The sequence below is a fragment of the Cimex lectularius genome, unplaced genomic scaffold, assembly GCF_000648675.2.
Source record: "Cimex lectularius strain Harlan isolate CLEC.00 unplaced genomic scaffold, Clec_2.1 scaffold153, whole genome shotgun sequence".
In the NCBI taxonomy this organism is placed as follows: Eukaryota; Metazoa; Arthropoda; class Insecta; order Hemiptera; family Cimicidae; genus Cimex; species Cimex lectularius.
The window spans coordinates 665,864-673,776 of record NW_019392833.1 but is presented as its reverse complement, the minus strand read 5'-3'; the positions used below and the strand labels follow the sequence as shown (position 1 = coordinate 673,776).

The 7,913-nt window shown below is 31.9% G+C and overlaps 3 non-coding genes across 3 annotated transcripts; all 3 read left to right on the top strand.

Annotated features, from left to right (window-relative positions):
- The first annotated feature begins 2,141 nt into the window (after positions 1-2,141).
- On the top strand, positions 2,142-2,213 carry Trnag-ucc. The gene has a single exon. It is a non-coding gene; the product is annotated as a tRNA-Gly (tRNA).
- Positions 2,214-6,225: 4,012 nt separating this feature from the next.
- Trnag-ucc lies at positions 6,226-6,297 on the top strand. The gene has a single exon. It is a non-coding gene; the product is annotated as a tRNA-Gly (tRNA).
- Positions 6,298-6,655: 358 nt separating this feature from the next.
- Positions 6,656-6,727, top strand: Trnag-ucc. The gene has a single exon. It is a non-coding gene; the product is annotated as a tRNA-Gly (tRNA).
- The last annotated feature ends 1,186 nt before the right edge of the window (positions 6,728-7,913 follow it).

Sequence of the window (7,913 nt, the reverse complement as noted above, 5' to 3'; positions counted from 1 at the left end):
ATAATGTGTAGAGATTAGTGACCGTTAATCGATATCTGAATAACTAGGTGATAATGTTAACAATGATAGTTTGTCAAACAAATTATCAGCAAACAGACCACATAACATTTTATTTTACTGGACATAATACGATTACGAAGGGCAGGATTTACCTCGACAACAAGGATACCTTTCGTTTATTTTTATTTGTGAGTAAAGTAATTACTTTTATAAGGTCATCATCAGCATACATTTCGGAATTTTGCTTTTTGCGAATCGTTACAGCATTTATCTAATTATCTATTCTAAAACGTTGTATATTATTAATCTTGGATTATATTTTCGCTAACTCGGCGCTTAAAATCTCATTACATTTATTATTTCCCTCTGTTAACAGTTTTTCGTTATCGATTTCAGACGATAATTGTGCTTTCTCGGTCCAAGGATAACCTTCTTAAGCCAATACCCAATTTAACAGGATCAATTTTCTCTTTAATTGATTTGAGAGTTTCTCCGAAATTAGCTCATTTTTTGGTTTAATAATTTATATGTTGGTTTTGGGTTGGTACTCAGATCAGTTCTTTGTCGAGTCACTTCGCTGTAGGGTAGTCATTTTTCTCCAAGTGGTTTGGATTTTAGTTTTTCTTTTGGATTATAATTTTTTCAAACATTAAAAGTCTTTGTGAGACTCCGAATAGCATCCCTGAGGTTTGAGTTTAAATCTTTTCTAAGATTTCCTGAGTTGACATAACTTTTGGATTAAATTCACGGACGCTTGAAATTGATAGTCGTACTCATTCGCCATTTTCCTGAATGTATCTCAGATTGGGCGGGTCTGTAGCAGAATATATAGTATATAGTAGTCTGTCGATTTAAGTAGGTTAGTTAGTATTATGTATGAAAGAACGCAGAGTGACCGGCGAGTATGTCACCGAGTAATGTTAAATCCACGGCGGCTACGCGACTTTTATATTGGACGTATGGCTTGAAAGATTCTGCTCTGTATGTATTTAACAGCGTGAATGATGGGAAGACCTCGAAGTTATAAACTGTACTTCCTGTAACTTCCAAACTGTACTCTTTTCAATAATATATTGTATATTTTAAATTCGGAAGTATGTATGTAATATTGAATAGGAACAAGTGGAAGTGGGGAAGGGTTGAATATAAATGACAGCATTTATAATACTAACAAGAAAAATTAAAATTAAAAACGCGAGATGGAAAATGTGTGAGGAGCCATTCTATTACAAACTGTATTTTCGAACAGAACAATTTGTACTACTATTGCTTACTATCCTTTCTTCTTGCTCTCTAGTTTGTTTCTTACATCAATCTTGAATCCACCAATCTATTTTTCTCTATGTGTCTGTCAATGTGAATGTTTCTCTGTCTTGATGAGTCGGTCTGTATCTCTCACACAATCTCTCTCTCTCTCCTTTCTTCCCTCTCTCTCACTCACACACACTCTCTCTCTCTTTCTCTTTCTTTCTTTTTCTTTTTCTCTCTCTACCTGCATATTTATTCTACGACTGTCACAGTTTCCTGCCGTCATTAAATGGAAACTAGTAACTTAACAATTTAAATACAACTAGTAACAACTGTTTGACGAATATTTTGTTTTATACCCGTCTTAAGACCGAACTGCGAAAATAAACAGACTTATGACAGACGAAATAAGATAAGACAATAACATTAGGCAGGGGTTGATTCTTTCCAAATGCAAAGCAAACTAATTTTTCCGAAATTATTATACTGTGCACATTTCTTTAGAATAAAATTTAAAAAAATATATGTGAAATGTAAAAAGTATAACAATTATTACATAAATAAACTACGTGTTAATGAAAAACGAAATATTTCAAAACGTGCTAAGTTTAAACTTAAATATAATAAATGATAAACACACAAAAATGAAAACAATTTTTGTTCAATTTATGAATTCAACAAATTCTCTTTGATTGAAATAGTAATTCTACACCTATGGATGCTCATACGATTCAATCAATTATTTTTCCACTATGAATTAATTGATAATTAATTGTCAATGTCATTTCAAATAATTAAACTATTATTTAAAAGGAGAAAGTTTGACAAACATGCCGCTTGAATCCACGTCAAGCTGAACAACAGTTAGGATAGAAAGTCGACTTTCTTCAGTTGCGATGGTGGTGTAATGGTGAGCATAGTTGCCTTCCAAGCAGTTGATCCGGGTTCGATTCCCGGCCATCGCACTAAACTTTTGCAAAATTTTGCATTAAATGTACAATACGTAATTTACATTTAAAAATTAGGTTAGTTTTGGGCATTTGTAGTTTACTAGAGGGATGCCACTGGAATGAACTATGAATACAACGATTGTGTTTTTACAATTGTTTTGTATTGTACGATCCTTTCATGATTCAGAATCCAGACAATAATAATTATAAAATTCTAATCAGACTAGGATGGTTTTCAATGTGTCAACAAGAAAACACTTATTTTCTTAAAATACCGACGTTTCTTGACTAAATCGTCTTTTTCCAAGACATTTTATTGATTAAGGCGCACATAAAAAAACAATATCATGGAATGTGTAGAGATTAGTGACCGTTAATCGATAGTTATTCAGATATCGTGAGATGAGGCCGGGTACGATATCTGAATAAATAACATGGAATGTTAAAACCTTTAAATATATTTATACATAACTGTATAGGTAACTTTAAAAAAATAATTATTTCCAATGGGAAAATTTCAAGTCGTGAATTATTTCTTCCTGTGATGTAATGTCTTTCTTTCCCGATTTGTTAACAACTAAATCTTTAAAACTAGATTACAAATCCAATTTCTTTTGTAGCACTTTGGTCAGGGTAAGATAATTAATATGTTACCTTGTCCTTAGACGTAGGTAATCACACTCCCTTTTGGTGAAAGAGAAGGGTTTGTCCATTAATATAATTAATTATTTACTTAATGTTTCGAAAGCCACAGGATAAATTATTGACAAAGTTGCTGACATTTTTGAATAGATAGCCAATACGTACTGCCTCTCTAAATTTCCTTCTTCGGCCATGAGATTCTTTTTCGTAATCTTCACATCGTCAAAATTGAAAGTGTGCCATTCTCGTTAGCGAGAAGAGTCTTAACGGAATCCTTCTTTTTTTATTATAGACAGCATATTTATGTTGGTATATCCTTTGGTGGAGATATTGCTTTATTTCCCCATAGTAAACCCCTGGAAATTAATAGAGGTAACCAACCTTACGTACAAGTTCAGACTGATAGGACACCTTTACAATATCATTAAACCTGGTCTAAAAAATTTTGAGAGAATAGTTACTTTTAAATTAAATCTTTGTGTTCGGACAATTCCTAATGAAGGCTTTCTTTATAACAATTTTATGTATGGAAAAGTCACATATCTCATAGTTTGTGACATAACAGAATAATTCACGACTTGAAGGTAAATTTTCGTACTAAAAATTGTTCTATCAAGTTACCTATGTAACAGTTATTTAACTGTTTTTATATGCCATGTTATTGTTTTTATAGGCGGTTTAATCAATTCAGCCTTGAGAAAGAGAAGACAGTCTCGAAACGTCGGCATTTTAGGGAAATAAGAGTTTTTTTGTTGACACAGTGACCGACATCCATTCGTAACCATATTAAAAATTCAAAGGTCATTACTTCGACTTTAAAAATTCTAACCATACTGGCTTTATTATATGAAATGTATTAATTAAATCATTATGAAAATTTAAAAATTTAATTATTTACATCGCTTTGGCATTGTTAGAAATTTATCTATTGGTAATAACTGTAATGAGCGTTATACTGTTGCCTGTTTAATACTATTGTAACAACCTTGCAATAAAAATACATGTGCACACCCTGGTCGGTCGCAATAAAAATAAAGTTAAATAAAATAAAAATACAAAATAAAATAAAATTTGGTCCTCCGGGCCGGATTTAATTTTATTTTGTATTTTTGTATTTTATTTTATTTATTTTTATTGCGACCGACCAGCGCGTGCACATAAAATTTGTGGTGTGGGTACTCTAATGAAACTACGTTTCATGCAAAATATGAAAAAATTTAGTAACTAATTGGTTAAAATCGCTATCGAAGAATATTGTTCGTTAAAAAAGGTAACTTTATTTAAAACTAAACGAAAAGGGTTTGGGAGCAGAACGGAAAGATAAGAGGTTTGTACGAGAGGTGTAGGCGTAAATAAACAATTGTTAATCCTTGTGCTAGGTTTGATAAATTCTTTAAATAGACGACAATTAGTTTTCAGAAAAGAAAATTTAATCGTGACCCGGAAGGACCAAATTTTATTGCGACCGACCTGCGTGTGCACATAAAATTTGTGGTGTGGGTACTCTAATGAAACTACGTTTCTGGTCCAAATTTTATGTGTAAGCGCTGGTCGGTCGCAATAAAAATAAAATTAAATAAAATAAAAATACAACATAAAATGAAATACAAAATAAAATAAAATACTTACTTGGTGACTGTGGCTTGATTTTCTGGACAACCAGGGAGGAGAGCCGTTTAATAACTAGAACCTGCAATAACTCTGGTCAAAGGGTAAAACAGAATCCTAGTCTATTAATTACCTTCGGGGCTCCGTCTGAACCCTTATGATGTGTCGCATTAAGGATGCGGGAGGAGACACTCGCGTTATTTTGAACGCGATAATTAACAAAACGAAAACAAATGCTTCTTGAAAATAAGAGAAAACTGAAAGAAAACTAAAAGAAAATCACTCTTAGAGGCTAATTAATAGAGGACTGTATGGAAGCGAGACGGAAGCGATCAGGACTAGAACAGGACTAGGCAGCAACAGGACAGGATTGTGGGGAGGGAACAGAGCTAGGATAAATTCTAGAGTAGCGGCATTTCGAAAAAAAAAAAAAAACAATTATAATTCGCGATTTTTGGCGCGAACAATACATTTACTAGAACTGAAAAATTGGAAATAATTAATTATTATACTAGTAAATAGTTTTTAAAATACTTTTATTTTTATGGTTTTTACATTATAATTTTTATTGTGTAACTGTATGTTACAATGTATTGTATTATATAAATTTCTTTACAAGTCTTTGTGTCTTTTATGCGATTTTTATCCGTGTAGCTTTTGTTTTATTTTTAAATTAAATTATTTAGATATTTTGTGAATTTACATCCATCATCAGCATCTTATTTTTTTTCAATTTGAATTTTTTATTATATATAGGCTTTTGAAGAGTTAGATTTTAGATTACTTATGGACTGGAATGATATGTGACCATTTTATATGGCTAAAGACCGAATTTGTTAAATATCTTTTCTAAATCCATGTCCAACTGATTCATTTTGAGAGATTTGTAGTTTATTCCATCAGAGAGATTACTCTCGGTTAAAAACCTTTAGGTCTAATGTTACGTTAAATGTTTACGGTTCTCCCATTTTTACATCGTGTTATTATACAAAAAATTGTTATCATAAAAATAGGGATGATACATGCATTTAACCTCAATATAAGAACCGAATCGTAATTTTTTTCTTTTAAATCTATGTCAAGCTGACGATGCAAATGGAATAGAAAGTCCGCTTCTTAGAAACAAATGGGAGACTATTTTAAAAACAACATATACAAAATAAATATCAATTCAAACAGTAGAATTGCATATATTAATGATTTAATTGCTAAACAATAATGTCACGAAAAAATATAACTAGAAAATATGTTTTTTGTCAAAAGGAGACACAAACTACATCGAAAGACATTGCACGATCATGTTTCAGCAACAACCTTATACCTTTTATGACATTGAAAAATGAGAGCCTATTTTAAAGAAAACATACACAAATAAATATCAATTCAAACAGTAGAATTGTATGATGATTTAATGCGTAATGATTTAATTGCTCAAAAATAATGTCACAAAAAAAAATATAATCTGAAAATCACTTTTTGTCAAACAGTGATATTATACCACATTAACAAAAGGCTAGCAAGGAACGTAATTTAACATTTTCTCAGACAAATTACGATTAACTGAATGTCCATTTTTTTTATAATTCTAGTTATTACAACACCACAGAGTTCAACACTGTGTGTTTTCTAATTGACGACGATATACTAATACCTATACCATCATTTCAGTTACCACCAAATACAAAATTATTCAGAAAAACCAAACTTATTAAAACTCTGGTTTGATTCATGTCAAGCTAAAGAAACTGCTTGGTTAGAAAGTCGACTTTCTACAGCTGCGATGGTGGTGTAATGGTGAGCATAGTTGCCTTCCAAGCAGTTGATCCGGGTTCGATTCCCGGCCATCGCACTAAATTTTTGCAAAATTTTATTTTATATGTACAATTATTAATTGTAAATTCAATATTTAGTTCATTTTGAGGTATTTATCGTTAATTACAGGAGGGGGATGAAACTAGAATGAACAACCCAAACGGCGATTGTTTTTTTACAGAGTTTACTGTTACACCATCGTTTCATCTAATTCAATCCAGAAAAAAATATTATAAAAATTCTAATCATACACTCATTTATTAAGTAAGAATTAAATCTTTATTCAAAAGGACCGAATTTGGTGAATCTCTTTTTTGAATTCTTGTCGAATTGAAGATGCATCTTGGATAGAAAGCTGAACAACAGTTAGGATAGAAAGTGGACTTTCTTCAGCTGCGATGGTGGTGTAATGGTGAGCATAGTTGCCTTCCAAGCAGTTGATCCGGGTTCGATTCCCGGCCATCGCACTAACTTTTTTATGTTCTTCTTAATTATTTAATTTATTAATTATTTTTTATTAATAGATTTTATCTATCCTTGCGAAAATACATTAATAATTCTTTCGGTGAAGTATAGTTCCCATAATTTAAAATTCTAATATTATTCCCCGTCATTAGTTTTGATTCTGCTCATTTCACTTGACTCTTAACAATTGCATCGTGTTGCTAGCAATACCACCTTTCCCCTTGAACGAAAACTCAGACTTAGAATAGAGTCGGCTTTAGAAAATGAAGTAGAACATCCTCCTTCAAGCGTACTACCTTATATTGAGATCTTACTGATGAACCAATTTCGAATCCATTACCCATTAGAATTACCCATTAGATTGTTGCAGTGCACAATTGGCAGTTCATTAAAAATATACGAGCAAAAATAACTGGATAACATGTGATATAGGAGAGAAGAAAAATTGATGTTATTAATGCTTCCTGCGGCAAGGCACAGCATGGAAAAGAGAGTAAGACAATTTGGTGTTTAGTTCTAAAGATAAATTAAAAGACAGAAAAATCTGGCAGACAATTGTAGCGATCTCAACAATAAATTTATAGCCATGTTCATACAAAGTTAGCTCAACGTGGCGCTATTTAAAAAATATAGTACAACTTCCCTGCAAAAAATGCGGACAATCCGGGTGTGTAAGATAATTCCAGAAAGAATTGTAGGTTGACGCAAAAGTAATTTTAAGACAAAATATTACCTGATCTCGTACGCATTTTCACAAGTTTTCACGACAATAAGCATAATAATATTACTCAGATTATCTTAAAAATACATACATATTATTAGAGAATTATAATGGGAAATTTTCTTTTGGTCTATGGCAGGGGTGCTCAAACTTGAACTGCTGGCGATCTACCTCAATATTTTTAGACTACTTACGATCGACTCTGAGAGGCTGCAAGTGTGTGTGATGCAGGGTTGTCGTACATACACGATACACCCTACCTACCTAGGTAGGGTGTACCGTAGCATATATAGATATTAGCTTTCTGCACAATATAGGTACATTATTTTAGTCAAGGTTTGGGTTAGGTTTAGTTAGGTTCTTCTCTACAATATCAATGAAAAAACTCATAGTTATTCAAAATTGCGAGTTTATTGGTTGTTACAAAACAAAAGAGTTACATATGGTGTTAAACTTAACTAAGGAGT